This window comes from Catharus ustulatus, chromosome 4 (assembly GCF_009819885.2).
Source record: "Catharus ustulatus isolate bCatUst1 chromosome 4, bCatUst1.pri.v2, whole genome shotgun sequence".
NCBI lineage: Eukaryota > Metazoa > Chordata > Aves > Passeriformes > Turdidae > Catharus > Catharus ustulatus.
The window spans coordinates 25,586,180-25,603,131 of NC_046224.1; positions in this window are offsets into that span (position 1 = coordinate 25,586,180).

A 16,952-nucleotide genomic window follows, 5' to 3' on the forward strand; every position below is an offset into this window, starting at 1 on the left:
GTGACACAGCACACAGAGATTTGTGTATAACCACCCTGTTGCAGACCACCAAAACCTTCCTGGGAAGTACACTAATGGACATGTCAATAACCTCATCTGCGTCCTTGAAAGGAACCAGAGCACAAAACTGCTTTGGCCCAGTTTTTAAAACACAGCGTTGTCTGTTACAATCTCTCCACAAATATATGTCAGGTCCTCAAAATCATAAAACAGGCTTAAAACCAGCATGATTAAAACCAGCTAGATAAGAGGAAAGAGACCCTCAGGGTGCTTCAAGGTCAGGTTTTTCTCTGCAGTGAAAATGACTAGTATCTTATTTTTTAACTAAAAAAATCAGAACTCTGGTCAAAACTTCTGTATTTGCACATATTTACATTTGAATGGGCCCCTTTCGTTAATGTGAAATTGGAGAATTTTCCTGAACCTACCTGGTTCCTCTGCCTGCAAATCTCTCTGATGATCTGTAATCAGGAAAATTCAGGTTTTTTAGCAACAGCTACCATCAGGTCTTGTTTGTACGAAGCCAGCAGTGTTGTTGCCTACCTCCTCAGGGGCCAGGTTTTAAGGCTGGGGCAATCCCCCTCGAGCCCTGCCCAGCAGAAGTAGGAGGGGAGCACCAGCCTTCCCTTGCTTCGAGTCCGTGTTCTCTGCCCAGGCTGCAGGCTATGCTAGCCTGGCACCCCAGTTTTAGCAGTGTAAAGAGTGATCATTCTGACATCAAAGCTATCAAAGTGCCTTTTTCTCTGGTGTAAATGACAAAGCAATGCTGAGTCCAAGGAAATAAGATCTAAGGATCTTCTATGTGTTTGTTCTGGCTGAAGGCTTAGAGGACGTGTACAGGAGTATAAATTTACCCATTACCTTTTCCATCACACTGTACTCTCCCAGCCTTCCTCTGTCCAGAGGAGCTTGTTCCTCATAGATAATTACACAACAGTCCAATTAACAAGAAAACTTTCCATCTTCAGCACCCAGTCAGACTAGCAGATTATTGAAAGCTCCCATTGGTACTGACCTGCTCTTTGCTTCAAAACAGAGGGCAACTGCATCTGTGAAACGAACAGAAGGGACAAATTTAATTACTGGCAAAATAACTCGTCAGGATTTCCATTCCTGTTTATTGCTGGAGTGTAGAGAAAAGAGTTTGTGGTTTATGTGTGAGGTCAAAGAAAGATGGGATAGGGGCTAACCATAAAAATTTGTGCTGGAAATCACTGCTAATTAAAATAACATGCAAAAACAAGGAACTGCTTTATCTGCCAGCCTCTTCTACGCAGTATAGACCTAACTCACAGTGCTTCTTTGGTCTCTTTCAAGGATTTGACCCTTTTAGCATAAAACCTAGGTCCATATAGCATTCTTCTTAAGAGAGGGGGTAGGTGAAGAGCCTAAGGAGTTAAAGTTTTTCCAATCTTGCACTTGAAGGCCATTTATGTAAGCACCTGGAAACAGTGATTCCTCCTTCCCAGTGCTTTGAAAAGCACTTTATTTTAGTGCTACAGAAGGGAAAGCAGGCACACAGACACGCTGAACTTGTGATTCCTTTGATGGGTAACAGCACAGACTCTATGCTGTCAGTGAAGACTTGAAACCAAATTCAGCAGCAAAGGTAAAGCACTCGGGACATTGAAGCAGAAGTGCTGCAAGCCAGTTGCTGTGGTGCAGTCTGTCATCAGTGGCACAAGGACCATGGGTACACACAGCTCGCAGAGTCCTTCCGTTGCTCCACTGTTGGAACAGAGCCTCTGCTGCCAGTCAATCCCATCGTTTGCTTTGTTTCAGGATGGACTCCTCCTTCAGGCCCACGGCATTGTTCAGATGGGGAGGTGGATGGGAGGAACTGTGCAAGTTGGCATAGCAACCTCAGGCTCTGTGCTTTGAGGCTTATGCAACCACGAGCAGGTTGAGAAGGTGGGAAAGGGCACTTCCCCTCTCTCGCAGCCTCGTCAACAATTGCTTCACATCCTTGGCAATTAAGCAGAAATAAACGATCTGCCAGAGCTTTTAGCTTCCTGCAAAGCCTCCCCCTTGCCCTGCTTTTCCTTCTGGAGGTTTTACAAGCTTTTGGGCAGCAGCAGGAGCCTGCAAAGCGCCCTTCACCCCATCCATCACCCATGAGAGCACGACCTGAGAAAGGTTACTGGCTTTCTGGATTTTACTCACCACCAGCAGCCAACCAAGGGTGCTTCAGGTACAGAGTGCATGACTAAAAATAGGATGGATGACCCACTGACTGCTGTGCTTTAGCCCTTACACACTCAGCCTTACCAAACCATGTGCTCTAGGTCTGCACCACAGAGACGCAATGCTGCACCTCCAAGGAGAAGATGAAGAGGATATATGACGGCTTTTTGCTCTCACTGCCAATACAAAGCATGGAGGTTTTAGGTTCTAAGTGTTTTCCAGTGAACAGCACTTCTGTCCTCCCCAATTAAGTGATGAAAAGGTGAAGAAGAGCCAGGGGTTCTGTTAGCAGAATGAATCTCCAATATACTTTTCCAGCATATAGTAGTTCATGGGGTTGATTGGAGATTTGCTTCCATCTTGGCTTATTGCATCCTCAGTTATGAGTGTTTTAGACACCACTAGCAACTGCATCTATCACGCTGGACAAATTTTATTTGTGAGTACTGAAAAGGGCAAATAGGGAATGAATCTGATGTCCTTGCTGTAGCTGAGCTAATGTAAACTCTAGTCAGCAGGGAGAGTTTTAAAGTGGACAGATAGGCAGCTTGGTCAGAAGTGCAAAAGGTCACTGCACTGAGCTGAGCATATGGCTGGTCAATAACCACTGCAAATCCTTGTGGTTTTACAGTAAATCTCCTAACAGCTGATGAGTCCTTCAGGATTTGGATCTGTGTGATGAGAAGAATCAGGTTTTTTTTTTTAAATCCTAAAGCAGGGAAAGCAACACAAAGACAACAAAACAAAGTTTTCATGAATGCAGAGGAAATTCTGTTAGCATCATTGAAATTAATCCTACAGATTCAAAGGTTTGGAAGTAAAGGCAGATCATTCCTATTTTCAGTCAGAAAATAAATATTAATAACTTGTAAGCCAGTATCATGATTCAGGAAGAAATGACTCATGCGTCAAGATGCTTGGCAGGCCAGCACTGACATTGCTACAAACACCTTCAGTGTCCCATTAGCACCTAGGCAGAGGTGCTAGGACTGCCCACATGGCCACGGCAGAAGCAAAAAGCCTTGGCTAGGTTAGTACCTCTTGTGCCTTGGCCTGCCAAACATGCCTTGATGTGTTTCTCAGTGAACATGGCAAAGCCCCTTTAGGATCATCAGAGGTGGTGAGGAGCTCAGACAGTTCTCAATTACTCTGTGGCTGGATGGCTCTTTTCTATATGGAAATCTTCTGTAGCCAGAGTGCAACTTTCCAGCACTCCTGACACTGAGCTTCAGGGAATTTATTGTATGACTTGATGAACCAAAGCCAGCCCATACACATTCTTTTGGGGTACTTCCACTTTTTCTCATCCTCAGGACAGGAGAAAGCAGAGGAAGGTGACAGGAGCTGGCAAGCTCATCCCAGCTGTTCTGAAGAAGGATGTACTTATGGAAAGGGAACAGCTAGTTGAGCTACCTTTAACAGGCTTGCCAGCCCTCTGCCCCAACTCCTGTCTCACAACCGTCCTGTTTGTGGCACGTGAGCATCATGAAAATGCAAAGGGGAGAGAGAAAAGGACATTCATACCTTGTGCCAACATCTCTAAAGGGGAACACTTCTGATAGTGCCTGCCCAGAGCAAGCACAGATTTGTTGAGTTCACAATGAGGAAGAAGATTACGGTCTGTTCACCAGCACCTGGGTAAACTAACACGTACACGTAAATCAGCCTGCACTGAAAGGTGTCTTGGGTCTGTAAGCCTCCTTCAGGCTTCCTTTTTGATCAACCCCAGGCTATAAAATGAATATGACAATTGCAGACAGCCCTAAGAATGACATGGCAGGTACTAAACTCTTCCTTAAGCTAAAGGTTTTGCATTCCCCAGTTGTCCCACAGTTGCAGTGCAGAGAGGTCCTGGAATATCACCTGTATCTGTGAGTGGTAATGGAAATTTCTCTCAGCTTCACTCAGACTGTCAGAGCTTGGCACCCACCTCACACAGACAGCATCTTTCCACCTCACTGACCACTGTCTGTCCCAAGAGAGTCTGACACAGCCCAGAGTTATTTTATCTGGGGACACCCTTGCCTTTTGGGGCTGTGGTGGTCAAGCACACATGGACTGCATAGCCAAGCATGATTTGCTGCTGCTGTTTCTCTCCACTGTAGCTTTGCCTTCCTCTCTTGCTGTAGCAGCAAGAGTAACCCAGCTTACAGACACAGTCAGGAAGTCAATCCCAGGTGTTTGAGGGCGGTGTGGGAGACACGGTGAGTGCCTTTCACAGTGCTTGTCACTGTTGAAGGAAGCTGACAGGCAATACATTTAAAATGGGCTGAGTGGCTCTTGGCAGGGGTGCCTTGCAGGGGGTGGCAGAGGGACAGTGTAGAGATGTTCATTGTTCTCCTGTCTAGCTGCTACCCCCTCAGTCTTTCTGCTCACAAAGGGATTTACCAGCACTCCATGCCAGCCATTTTCTTGGATTTGGCCTGACAACCAAAGCCACCCTCAGATGAGAGGGCAGACAGATTCCTTCACATCTCTGCTGCTTTCTATAGCCTTTGTCAGGGAGAATAAAAGAGCATCACAAATACAGTGTCCAAGTATGATGGAGTTAAGTCAGTGGCTGTGGGGAAAGGCTGGCAGTCTTGCCATCAGACCTTTAAGGAGCCCTGTAAGACAAGCAGATGCCAATCTGTGCTCAATGCAGTGCCTGTTCTCTGCAAAACCTCTCTTTGTAGTCCCTCTTTGTCCAGTAAGATAGAAGTGAGCATGCCCTTAACAGAGCCCTGTTAGATACTGCACCCCAAGTGCGGCACCATACTACTGTAGGCTTTGTCTCCAGTGGCATTTGGGGGTGGGAAGGGGGAACATTACAAATACTTCTCTTTCCTCTGCCACCTTCCTGCACCCACTCTGTTCTCTCTCACTCTTTAGTATTGACTCTCACCAGCCCCATGCAAAGTTAGGCACTGGTCCACTTGCTGTAAAGCTCTTCCCGTCTTCCAACACTTGTTGTTCCACATTGGGTACTGCAGACAGCGAGTGTCAGAAGAAAAACAACAATGTTGACAGAAATGGATTTTTGTCTCCACACAGATGGACAACGAATATTTTTAAACACGATCTCAACAAGATGTGTTAATTTGTACCTCTATAACCCCATGAGCCTTTCTCATAAGAAAGCTAAAGAACAGATGGATAGTATTATGAAACTCCAGGGAGATGGATGGCTGCATAGCGGACACATTTGATCCTTTTCCAGTTCTCAGACAGGACTCCAACAAAGCACTTAATTTTTGAAGCCTAGCCTGCAGTCACAACAAGCCCTGAGATGTGCAGACCAGTCCAGGTTCAAAAGCACCAACCATGGTTGCATCAGCAGTCTAAAGAGAGAAGGGATATGTAGACAAGTCAGTAAGAGCAAATTGTGTCAAATGCTAACTGCTGGAAACAGCAAAAACGCACAGATGCTCCCTGGGAGGGAAAAACACGAAGCAACAGTGTCTGAAGAGACATGAGAGAGGAATAGCAGGCAGTAAATTGCTCTTGGCTCTGCAGGTCATGTATGTCAGCCAGAAAACTAAACACAGGCAGTTTGGTTGGCATTGCTTTCTGTCACAGCCTTGGAAGGCAGCACTTGCTACTTAGGTGACTGTGACCAGCAACCTCACAGAACAGTGATCTTGAGTGTGGGTACTAACCAGAGGGGTACTGGGGAAACTCACTGCTTAGAGTCCAACTCAGATCACTCATCTCCCAGAGAGCCACATCTCCCTTTCCTCTCAGTCACACCCTGCCAGAATCCACCACAGCAATCTGCAAAACAAGAAACCTGTTTTTTGTTTACCTATTTTGCCCTATTCAAAGAAGGGACAAACCCAAACTGCTGAAAATGTGACCTGATCATCACATCCCTGATGACTCAAGAGTTTAGGACCCCAAATCTCACTGTGAGTATGACTCTTTGAAAGTGGGGATGATTGTGATGGACCCTGGAATAGTTCTTTTTGAGTTTGCTCATGTTGATACAATGACACCTCTGCAAATAAAGGAATTATGAAACTCCGTGCATGAGATACCCATAAAGAGACAACCATAAAGCCTTTCCTATAAAACAGCTCTTTTGTGAAATGAGTAACTAAAATAAGAACATCTCCTACCTCATATATAGATAGGTTTTTCTGCCCAAATGAAAGGCTTTTACCTATTACTGTTCCTGTGAAAAGCAGGCAGCAACATTTGGAAAAGGAAATGCATGGAAGAATGGTCCCAAAGAGATCCTGGAGAAAGCCTGCCATGCTGTATGCTCTTTAAAAGATTTTAAGACCCAAGAGGAAAGAAGCTGCAAGGAAAAAGGATTTCATACCTCCTTGTTAAAAATACATGTCAAAAATCTACAGCTGCACTAACAATTTCTTTGCTTGGTGGAAATTACCCTTTGTTTGAAAGACACAGTAGCTGTAGATCCATCCCTCCATAGGTAGTAAGGCCTTTGCATATGGGAAACCCCTAAAATGGGGCCATCAATAGAGGATATAACCACAGTCCACAAAAGCCCCATGGGTGCAGACATCAAGGAAAACAGTTTGTGGAGGAGACATTCTGTCCAGTGCCATGACAGTCTCTGACCTCTCTGATCCTCACCGGGATCCATCTGGTTTTGGACTAATCTTCATGGAAAGTGGTGAAAGCCACTTTGCTTTTTGTTGCTTGTTTTTAAGCTTGACAGACTCAGACTCTGGGAGGTGCCCTGTAGTGAGCAGTCCTCTTCTGGCAAGGAGCTACTACTGTGATAAACACCAACCTTTCTTTCCCCTAAATAACCCAAGCAGATGCACAACCCTTCCTTTCATGAACAAAAGTCCCAGGAGTCCTCCAGGACAAGCTGTAACACATTTCTACCTTCGGACACAGCAGGGCAGGGAACTGTCACAATCAGAAATCCAGGTCTAGCCTGCCATTATGAAGATTGCTTGGAGGCAGTGCACATAAATAAACATGGAATGCACAGCTTAAAATGGGAAACTGTCCATCTGACTGGCTCCTGTAATAATTTTCTTTGCTTCTACACTCAGACCCTGGGCAGCTGCCTCCCTGCCCTGAGGTCTGGAGCTATTCTTGGTAGTGTCAGTGGATTAATATTGCAAGAAACAGAGAGGTGATGTATGGTGCTGTCAGACATGGACAAAGGGGAGCATGCCCTTCTCCCCGGGAAGGAGACAACAGCACAAGGAGTGTGGGAAGGTGTCAGTCAATATATGTGCCCCCAGCAAGGCTGGACTCCTGCTCTCCCAGCACCAGGAATGCTAATCATCTGGGTGAGCTGCTTGTTCCACTGCTCCAAGGCTGACTGATACCGGCAATTAAAACTGCATTTCTTTATGGGGCAATTTGGCGTGGTTGCCTCATCTCAGGCAGAGTTCAGAGTGGGCTTTGTCATCTGGAGGGGCCTGGAAACACCACACTGACAATGAAGGGAACACTTATGTCACACAGACCCTCTCACCATGTTAACTCGATTAGCAGGTGCTTTGTGAGGGGTTTTTTTGCTGTGTTTTGTGTTTTCATGCTGCAGATCAACTAATTTTCTTGGTCCAATTAGAGTTACAGCTGCTAAAGCCTAAGGCATGACTGGCTGATTGGGTTTTGAAGAATTTGACATTTTACAGCTAAAAGCTTTATCAAGGGTAAGCAGCATTAACCTCTTTTCTTGCTTCCTGTTTTCTCTTTAAGCAATAGAGATTTGCTGTCTCCAGCTGGACCCACTGCTCACACTAGAGTCTGTGTAGCTTGTGATAAATAATTGCTTCCCCACAGCTTTGCATCCCAGCTCTCCCAGCTCAGCCAGTGAGTGTCCCAGGCTCATTGGGAAGGTAGATCCTTTTCATTAAACCATACACCTGGTGTGAAATGGCCCCAGTGCAAACACAGGCGTGGCAGAAACTCCCCTAAATGTCCTGGGTGGGCGGGGGCTCCTATTTGCTGTCATAGGAGTGCCCTCATGTGTCTGCTCATCCCACCTCTCCAGACTGAGTTACTGCCACATAGGCATGTAACATATGGATATAACATTCCCTGCTTTTCTCCTCACAACCTTGCTGGACTGCACACACACACCTGTCTGCACACTCACAGGAAACTCTCAGCACACGGGGAGTTAAGGGGACATTACCTTGATAAACAGGCAGATTTAACCCAAGCCAGCAGTGTTGCCAGAATGGCCCCAAGCCCAGCTTCGACGTGACTCTGGAAAGGCCACCAGCACATGGATGAACGAGCCTTGGCCTCTCTGGCTTCTTAAAAGTGAAATGCCACAGTGCAGAGAAACAGGAGTCCTTGTCACGGAGCTAATCCAGGCTGGGCAAGAGACACCTTGTCCTAAACCTCCCTCTGTGTGATTCATCTGAGAAATACTGGCTTGCAAAGATTTGATTAGGAGTTTTCTTCCAAAATGACAACATCCCTTCACACTCTGTTGCCCACTGAAGGGATTTCCTCCTGTCATCCCACCCAGCTTTCCCCATTCTTTAAAAGGGCCTTGAGAAAGAGGCAGCCAGAGCTGTTCTGGGTCATGGTAGCTCCTAAGCCAAAGGAAGAAACAGGGGTCCCCACAAACAGTATTTTTCTGTAGATACAGACCTACAGCAAGAATTTGACTTTTAGAAGGGAAAAGAAATCAAATGCTTCAAAATGTGTCTGCTTTGAGGATTAAATCATATTCATTGCAGCCTATTTGTATATTTAGCACATTTTCTTGGCCCAGATATAGATGCAATTCTCATTTCATTTACACAGCTGCAAATCCTCATCTGAGTTAAAAGAAGAGGGTAAAGTCAGAGCCTGTAAATCCACTCTGGAAAAGATATTAAATCTTGTAAGTCACAGTTTACACTAGACCTTAGCCACAAGAGACGGAGGGCTTGTCTATTTACTGTTAGAGTGAGGATGCAGGACTCACAGGCAGTTTACTTCTAGAAGCCAGTTCTGCCCCCATCTGTATCTGCAAAACATCTCAGCACATTAAGGGTAATTAGCTGCTCAGTGGTGAAAGACTGCTGTGGTTTCCTTCGGGATAAACCATATCCATAGTCTAAGCATTGAATGACAGCCTGGCACCACTGTCACAGTCTGGCTCATGAGTGGTCTCTGCATCAGCATACTTGGCAATCCAGAAAAAAGACACTTCCCTATTCTTCCAAAGGAAGGTTTTAAGCAAAAAAAACTGTGGAAAGCAATATATCATGGATACCTGGAACCATTGGATACACTGGTTTGAGTCAGTTTTAGAGAATGCCTTTTTCCACTTGCCCAGGGAGAATTTAGAGACGATTCAAAACTGCACAAAGAGCCCAGTCCTAAATGGGACATGGGTATCAGCCAGTTCTCTCCAGTTTCCATCTCTTCTTTACTGATAAAGCCACCTTGATGCAGTTTCTCCTGTCTGTATGCCTTACCAGTAGATCAGACTATTCCTTCAAGACTTATCTTTTTAACTGAAATATGGCATTTTACTGATGCCATGTTTTTGACACTAGGTCCAAAATATGGCATTTCCATAACATATTAGCCAGTCTGAACATGAACATGGATGTAGAGCTAAATATTAAAGATTGAGTCAAAATCTGCTAAATAGCTGATAATTCTGGCTTTAACATGTTTTCGACATGTAAAAACTATACATGTTAATATAACTATCTGTGACTTCTTCTATTTGACGTCTGAACCTGGACTCCAGGATTTTCTTGCAAGCCTTCAGACTCAGATTTGGTTTTTGACAGAAGAAAAAAAATACGAGAGGCTGGCGGGTGGAACATCTCTGTTCAGAGCTGGCGTAGTTCAGAAAGCTGTGGGGGAAGATGGGCCTCAGCATGTCCCAAACACTGCACAGCACACCAGCTTTGTGCAGAGGGTGCTTGAGCACACAGCCTACCTGGCAGAGGAGCAGGGAAATCATGGGCTGGGGCAGCACTGTGCTGCAGTTACCACCGAGCACTGATGGTTCCCCAGCCAGTCTGCACTGGTGTCAGTGCTAATAACAATCCTGTGCTGGGAACAGACTGAGGCCCCTCCCCGACAGCATCAGAGGCAGTGGGAGAAAAATCAGTTTTTAATGTTAAGAGGCAGTTCAAGACACTCCAATACTTGGGCAGGGGAATAGTCTGCTGCTTTGGTCATGCACTCTGTCTGTCCTACACCCCAGCAGCAGGACAGAGCTGATCTGACTCTGGGTCAGCTCTCTCACTGCAGAGCATGGTCGTGGGAACATCCACACTACACGTATGTTAGCTTACTCCTAGCCTCTGCTGGAACAGATAAGCCAGCTGCTACTGAGGCAAAAGCTGTGTGTTCTTCTACGGACATGTAACTTCACACTTCAGCAGAACAGTGGAGTCCTCACCAGACTTGGCTTCCTCAGCCCTATACAGCCCTTCATATTGTACCCCCAGGCACTGACTGCTTACATCTTCTGCCAGGGCTGCTTTTCTGGCCCTTTCCCTGACCCTGAGTGCTGACTGTCTGGTGTGAGCATTGGAGTAATCCCTGGGCACTCTGCCCAGCAACCACAGGAGTTTCATGCACCTTCCAAATCTGAGGGAGCTGTTTTTGAGACGATGTCCGCAGCAACTGCTAATCAGTGCTTCCCCAGGATCTGAGATTTGATGGTGAGGTGGCATGTAACTTCCATCCAGGACCTTCTGGAGCAAATTTCTTAGATGGGGAGTTTCCAAGTCTAACTTTCTGCTTTAGGAGTTTAATAATGTGTGTAAAGACATGAAATAGCCTTTGATTAGGAACTACTATCTGCTACTTATTTCTCTGGAGAATTTAGCTGTTTACAGCTTTGCTCATTCTTCTGTACTCTCACTCCCAACCAACTGGAGGTTGTTATTTTGGGGCTGCATTCAAAAAACACCCACATGGGAAGAACATAAGTTGCTTCCAGAACAAAAATAAGTCGTGGTTACGTACATGCCTTAAAAGACAGTCAGTCCCTGTCTGCTTCTTGCAGCGGTATTCAAGCACCTTGATCTTTTGTGGTATTTGCCCAGCAACTCAGTCAGCAAAGAACCTGAGAAAGATGGGATGCAGCCATAGTTCTCTTTCCAGATGTGTATTGGCTAGTTTAGGCACTGTCTCAAGTGTACAAGGAAACCAACTGCAAACCCTAATTCTCCCAAATGATTGCTTAGGCATCTAACTCTCGGTGGGCCAACTGGGCAGCCATCTCCTTTTCTCCTATAGCATCTGCCTGTAGCATCTTCTGCCTTTTTCCCCTTCCCTCTCCCCATGCAGGAGGTGCTGCTGTGCCTACTGTACCCTATCCAGCTGCCCCCATGGACTGAAGGGAGCAGGAGGACACAGGCTGTGGAAGCTTCTCTTAGCCTTAAGGATCCACACTGCTTTCTCTGGAGCATAAGAAAGGTGAAGGACCAAGGTTTAAAATTAGCAGTTGTCAGGAGAGATTGATTGCTATAAATTTTAAAAACTGGCTGAACTGGCTATTTTCCAAGAGTGAGAGTTTACCAGTGGTGGATTGCTTTGACAACTGAGATCCCTTTTCCAGCTGAACAACATTTTCTCTGCTTTTGTTTCCAGTTTACATCAGCCCAACAGTTAACCCACTCAAAGCTAAGAAGCAGAATAGACAATGAAAAGGGGAAGTCTGTTCTCTTCAAAATTAGGCTGATATCTACTAGTTCTACAGACCCAATGAACACCAAGAGGAAAATAGCTTCCATCAGCATATTTTCTTTGGATAACAAACTGTATGTTTTAAAGTATTTAGATTAATCACTTCTGTCCAGCACATGGCATGTTGTTTGGCTTATCTTATAATATCAGTTTAAATGCTAGTTTTCTAGATTCTAATCTGTTTCCTAATATTTACATCAATTAGGAATTTTAAAAATGTAACTCTTTAAAAAACGGTCAGTGATTGTTCTGCTGTACGAAGATGTTTAAGCATGCAGCCAAGTTGTTCTCTTGATTTGCAAAAAGAAATTCCTTATTTATTCTGCAGGGTGTAACTAGTTGCCAATCAGACTGTCAAGTAGCAAGGGGGAAAAAAAACCTACTTCTTTCTTTTTTCCAGAGGAACAATTTAAAAGAAAAATTAAAAGAAAAAAAAAAGAAACACAAAAAACTCAAACTCATGAATAACAATAATAGATTAAACTTTCTTGCTTGGAGGCTCTAGTCACAGCTAAATGCAGTGATTTTAAAAACACATTCATTTCAGCCAGCTGCCCTTGCAATGATGACCTGACATTTCTGACCTGACATTTCAATCAAATATGATCCTGTTATTTGTTTGTCCACCTGTTACAAAGCAGGCATAGACAGGTCCCTGTGCTGATATGAGATTGAGTTCCCATGTTCTCTGGCTCAGCTACCTCTAACCTTGTGTGCACCATGCTGTCTTTGTACTCTGTAGGATCGTGTTCTTGCCAGAGACATTCAAGTGTGCTTCACTGCCTGGATCCTGGGGTCTGCTTAAAGGAGTGAAAGAATTGTATAGCTCACGTGTGTGATCTGTATGTGTGGTCCTTTCTTCCTATGCCGAGGAGTTTACTGTCTCTGCAGGAATCAACCACCAACCTCCCACCCAGCCTTGCTCAGGACGCTCTGGTTCAGTACACTGTGGATCTGAAATACCTTTCCAAGTACAGCAGCCTTGTGATGCAGTGTTTAATGCTCCTTGATCATGTAGCCAAGTTAGAAAGATTGATTGCCTTGTCTTTTCTTGTTGCTGTAGCTCTGGGCTGGATGATGGGTGACTCCTGGCTCTCTTGGTCCAGCTTCATGCTCGCAGCTTCTCCTTGCCAACATCTCTGTCAGCCCTTTGATGCCTCCTCCAGCTTTTGCTGCTGTGGGTCTGTCTCCATGCTCAGTTCACAAGCTCCTAAAATGGCCTTTGCTACAAATCCCTGGGTCTGCCCAGGACATGGAATTGACTTCTGCAGTCCCTGGGGACTTTGTAACCGTGGCTCCTCATCTTAGATGTGAGCAATGTCTTCTTCTAGCTCCCAGAAGACGTGTCTCAGCAGCACTGCAGATGTGGGGAGCCCATATCTCCTAGTTAAGGATGCTCCCTTAGAGATACCTTGCAGATTAACACAGTGCCCTGTACTGGAAGTACACTGGGGCACCTTTAAGGGGAACTTAAAGGGGAGCATTTACACCTATTCAAGAACTCTCTACTCCTCCCTTCCTACATACACCATATGCAAAAATAAAGTGTCCATATTTTAACTAGGAATTGGGTTCAGTTGAGTCAAACTCAAATTTTAGGTGAAAGTGTACATCTGGATGATGCTGCACCACGGACACCAGATCTTGATCACCACAGATGCAGTTTTCCTGGGACATGTCCTTCAGTTCACCCCTGTCCAGGTGACACCAGGTCTTTGCCACCCCTGGGAGAGCCAGGAGAAGTGTTGGTACCTGCAAGACACTGTGGCAAGCAGAGGGAGGGTGTGGAATGGGGAGGTCAGCATGGTCTAGTCTTCCAGAAACCCTGGGAGTGAAAAGCCCAGCTGGCATGAAGTCTTCAGATCCCACAGGAAGAGGAGCTGCAGAAATTCCTCAGGAAGATGGATAGGTGCTCTCCCAAATTAGTCAGCATCTAAATATAGTGGCTCAACCCTTGGTGAATGGCATGTAATCAGACCTCTACCTTAGTGCTGTATTATATTGTTAAGCTGCATTATCAAGAATAATCATCACATATGTGTGATTATTATATCAATACCAACGCACTGTGTTATCATTTTTTTTTTTCCCCAGAGGGAAGAGATATGGGTGTATGTGGTAGTGAAGACATCCTTTAAAGGCAGGCTTTAAACTTTCTCAAAAATGAGTCATCTTGAGATGTGTGGGTCAAAAGACCGCTGTAAATATGCCTGTTATGAACTTTAGGATAACTGCAGTTCACTGGCTTCCTTTTCAGGTGCGGACCTTTGTTCTTCCAGTTTCCTGAATTTTAGGGGAACTGGGGGTTTTTTTGGCCAAAGGGATTCTGGTTTTAGAAATATAATTCTTAAAAATGTTAAATGGTCAGCTGAAAAATGATGAAGACTAAAGGACTCGTTGATCACAAGAGCCTCTTCAAGAAGTTATCAGATATTTCCGCATTTAAAAAATACGCCATGATGTTGCAATAGCAAAGAGGCTTTACAAGATTTCTGTGGAACGCAGAGCTTTATAAAAAATTCATAGCTTTTTTCTAGAAAAGTATCTTATGAAGGACAGCAGTATCTTCTTAGAACAAAGGCCTGGGAGGACCAATTAAGTCTATTCCCTTTTCCATAGCAAAGCACATTGCAATACCCAGTTCACAAGCTCCATTTAAAAAGCATCGCTAGTTTTGCCTCACTAGTCCTCTAAGCAGAGGTTGCTGGAAGGTTAAATGCATTTGTAAAAAACTTTCGCTCATTTATCACTTTCCAACATTGTCCTGTGTCTGGAACAGCTGCTCTCCCAACCTGGTATTTTCCTCCTGCTGTGTTTAGCTGAAGCCAGATTCAAGAGATAGGCTGTTGTGGTCTCTCCTTGTATGACAGCATCTCCTTAAATTCCCCAGGAAACTCCTTTCTCTGCCTGTTGGATTCACCTTTCCTGAGCATGGCTTGACTAGGGTTGAATGCAGCCTGCCAGCCTGATTTTCACTGCAGCTGATACCCATTATTCTTTAGATGTCAGAGCATCTGAAGAGTTTTTTTTTAATTCCCTGAAAAGGAATGTATCCTCAGAAGACCTGGACTCACTTCCTGTTCCCTTTGAAATGTCTCTTTCCAAAGGATTTTAATTTCAGAGGTGAATGCAGAACAGGTGATTAACCCATGGAATTTACCTTATTATAGCTGCTGTCACATGTTTCCCTATTCCCACCGGGATAAAGTCTCATTGAGATGAGATTCTTTTGGTGTAAAGTGAATTCTCAGGGAGGGCAGCTTTGGACAGTTTTGGCTGAAGCAGGCAGCAGATTACAACCCTGTGCTGTATTTTTGGCTGTGATGCTGATTTGATATTAAGCAACCAGCAAGTCATTCCTTCTCTGTATCCTCTCCATCCATGTTTCTGTTTTGTCTTTTCACACATTTATTGTCCTTGGGGCACCAGCTCTTCGCTATAAAGCACAGAATAAAGCCCAGCACAATGCCTCTTGCATTCAGTGACTAATTGCTGCTGGTTTAAATACCAATAATCACAATTCAACAAAAAAACTGTTTTTGAAGCAGGAATTCTGCTCTCATCCCAGAGGCTGATTGCTCTGACGTTATCAGTGCACAGTTTTAGTTTAGTTTTACCATTTCAGTCCAAAGCTGTAATACTGCATCATGGGAGCTCAGGCTTTAAGAATCTTTCCTATTCACATCACACCATTCAGCATGTAATGTTTTTATCTCCTGCTGCAAATGCTTCTTGTGGTGAGTCCAATCTTCTATTGCAGCATTATTCGAAGTGATTAGCTCTGACAGATTCTTAAATTCTGACCCCCAAACTTGATTTTTTGAGGTATCGGACCACGATGCTTCATGATACATTTCCCCCCAGATTATGATCAAAAATGGAGCAGTGATTGTTGTTTGTTTGAAGTCGAATCTTATTTCCCTTTAGGCATCTGAATAAGGCAGTTTTCTGGAGCTTGATACTCACAGAGGAAACACAAGATTAAGAGCTTAATCAAACTAAGAAACAATGCCTGGCAGGAGCCAAATACCCCCCAGCCTTCTTCTCAATATCAGCCTGTGCTTAGAATTCTCTGCAACAAAATTCCTGGTCAGGCACTTTCCAAAGAAGGTGTTTTTTTAAAAAAAAAATCCACTGAAACTGAGGATGTTTTTCAGGGATAAACCATCCAATTTGAAACTTGTCCTTGGGGAGATTGGTTGTCATTCAGCACCTTGCTGTGTATTTTTTGCCATTGTTGAAACTGAAGAGAGAGACCCATCCCCCAGTAGATTAATATCAGTGCAGGAATACAAGAATATTTGCCCTTCAAAAAACTTCTAAGGATCGAAAAATATATTTACTATACATATATATTCTGAAATATATCTCCCATTGAAGACTGCAGGCTGATTTCCATCTCAAATGAATCTCAGACACTTGTACTGGCCTGCAGGGATGTTCTGTATCTATGTGGTCTTCTTAACTGAAAGAACTTGCAAATATCTTTACAACCCATAGATGTGTGATCCAGAGTCAATAGCAGGTTTTGCTACTGACTTCAAAGGCTTTACATTAGTCCTCTCCATACACAGCAGGATTTACTTTAGGAAATTCACATCTGGTATGAAATGTGACATCTGTGTAACAGTCTGGAAAGAGCTTTAAGGTTCTCCAGAGTTTAAAAAAAAATAAAATTCCATCCCAAACTGCAGTTAAAGTTTGTCAGACTGGAATATGACCAGGACATGAGCAGTCTGACCACTGCTCTTTGAGAAGGTACTTGCAAGTGACCATAAATAATGAGTAGCCTGGATTTCTGTCTGATCAGAATTTAGAAGGTCATATTTTTATACCTGAATGTCAGCCTCCTATTAAAGATATTATTACATTTCTGAGGAAAGAAAATGTTACAGTTACGCCAAGCAGCAGGAAAAGAATTGCTTTTTTTGTAAGAGCTGGGCTAAAACCGGTCACTAGCTTGCACTAACACTGTAAACAGGGGTCCAGGAGACAGCCAAAACACTGAAATAAAATGACAGGTTAATTAACTAAAAAAAAAAAAAAAGGCAAGTTGTCTCTTTAAATGGGAAATGAGAATTGTAGTAAATCAATATGTATTTCTAACATTTCAAGAGTTATTCTGTTCATCTTTTGGA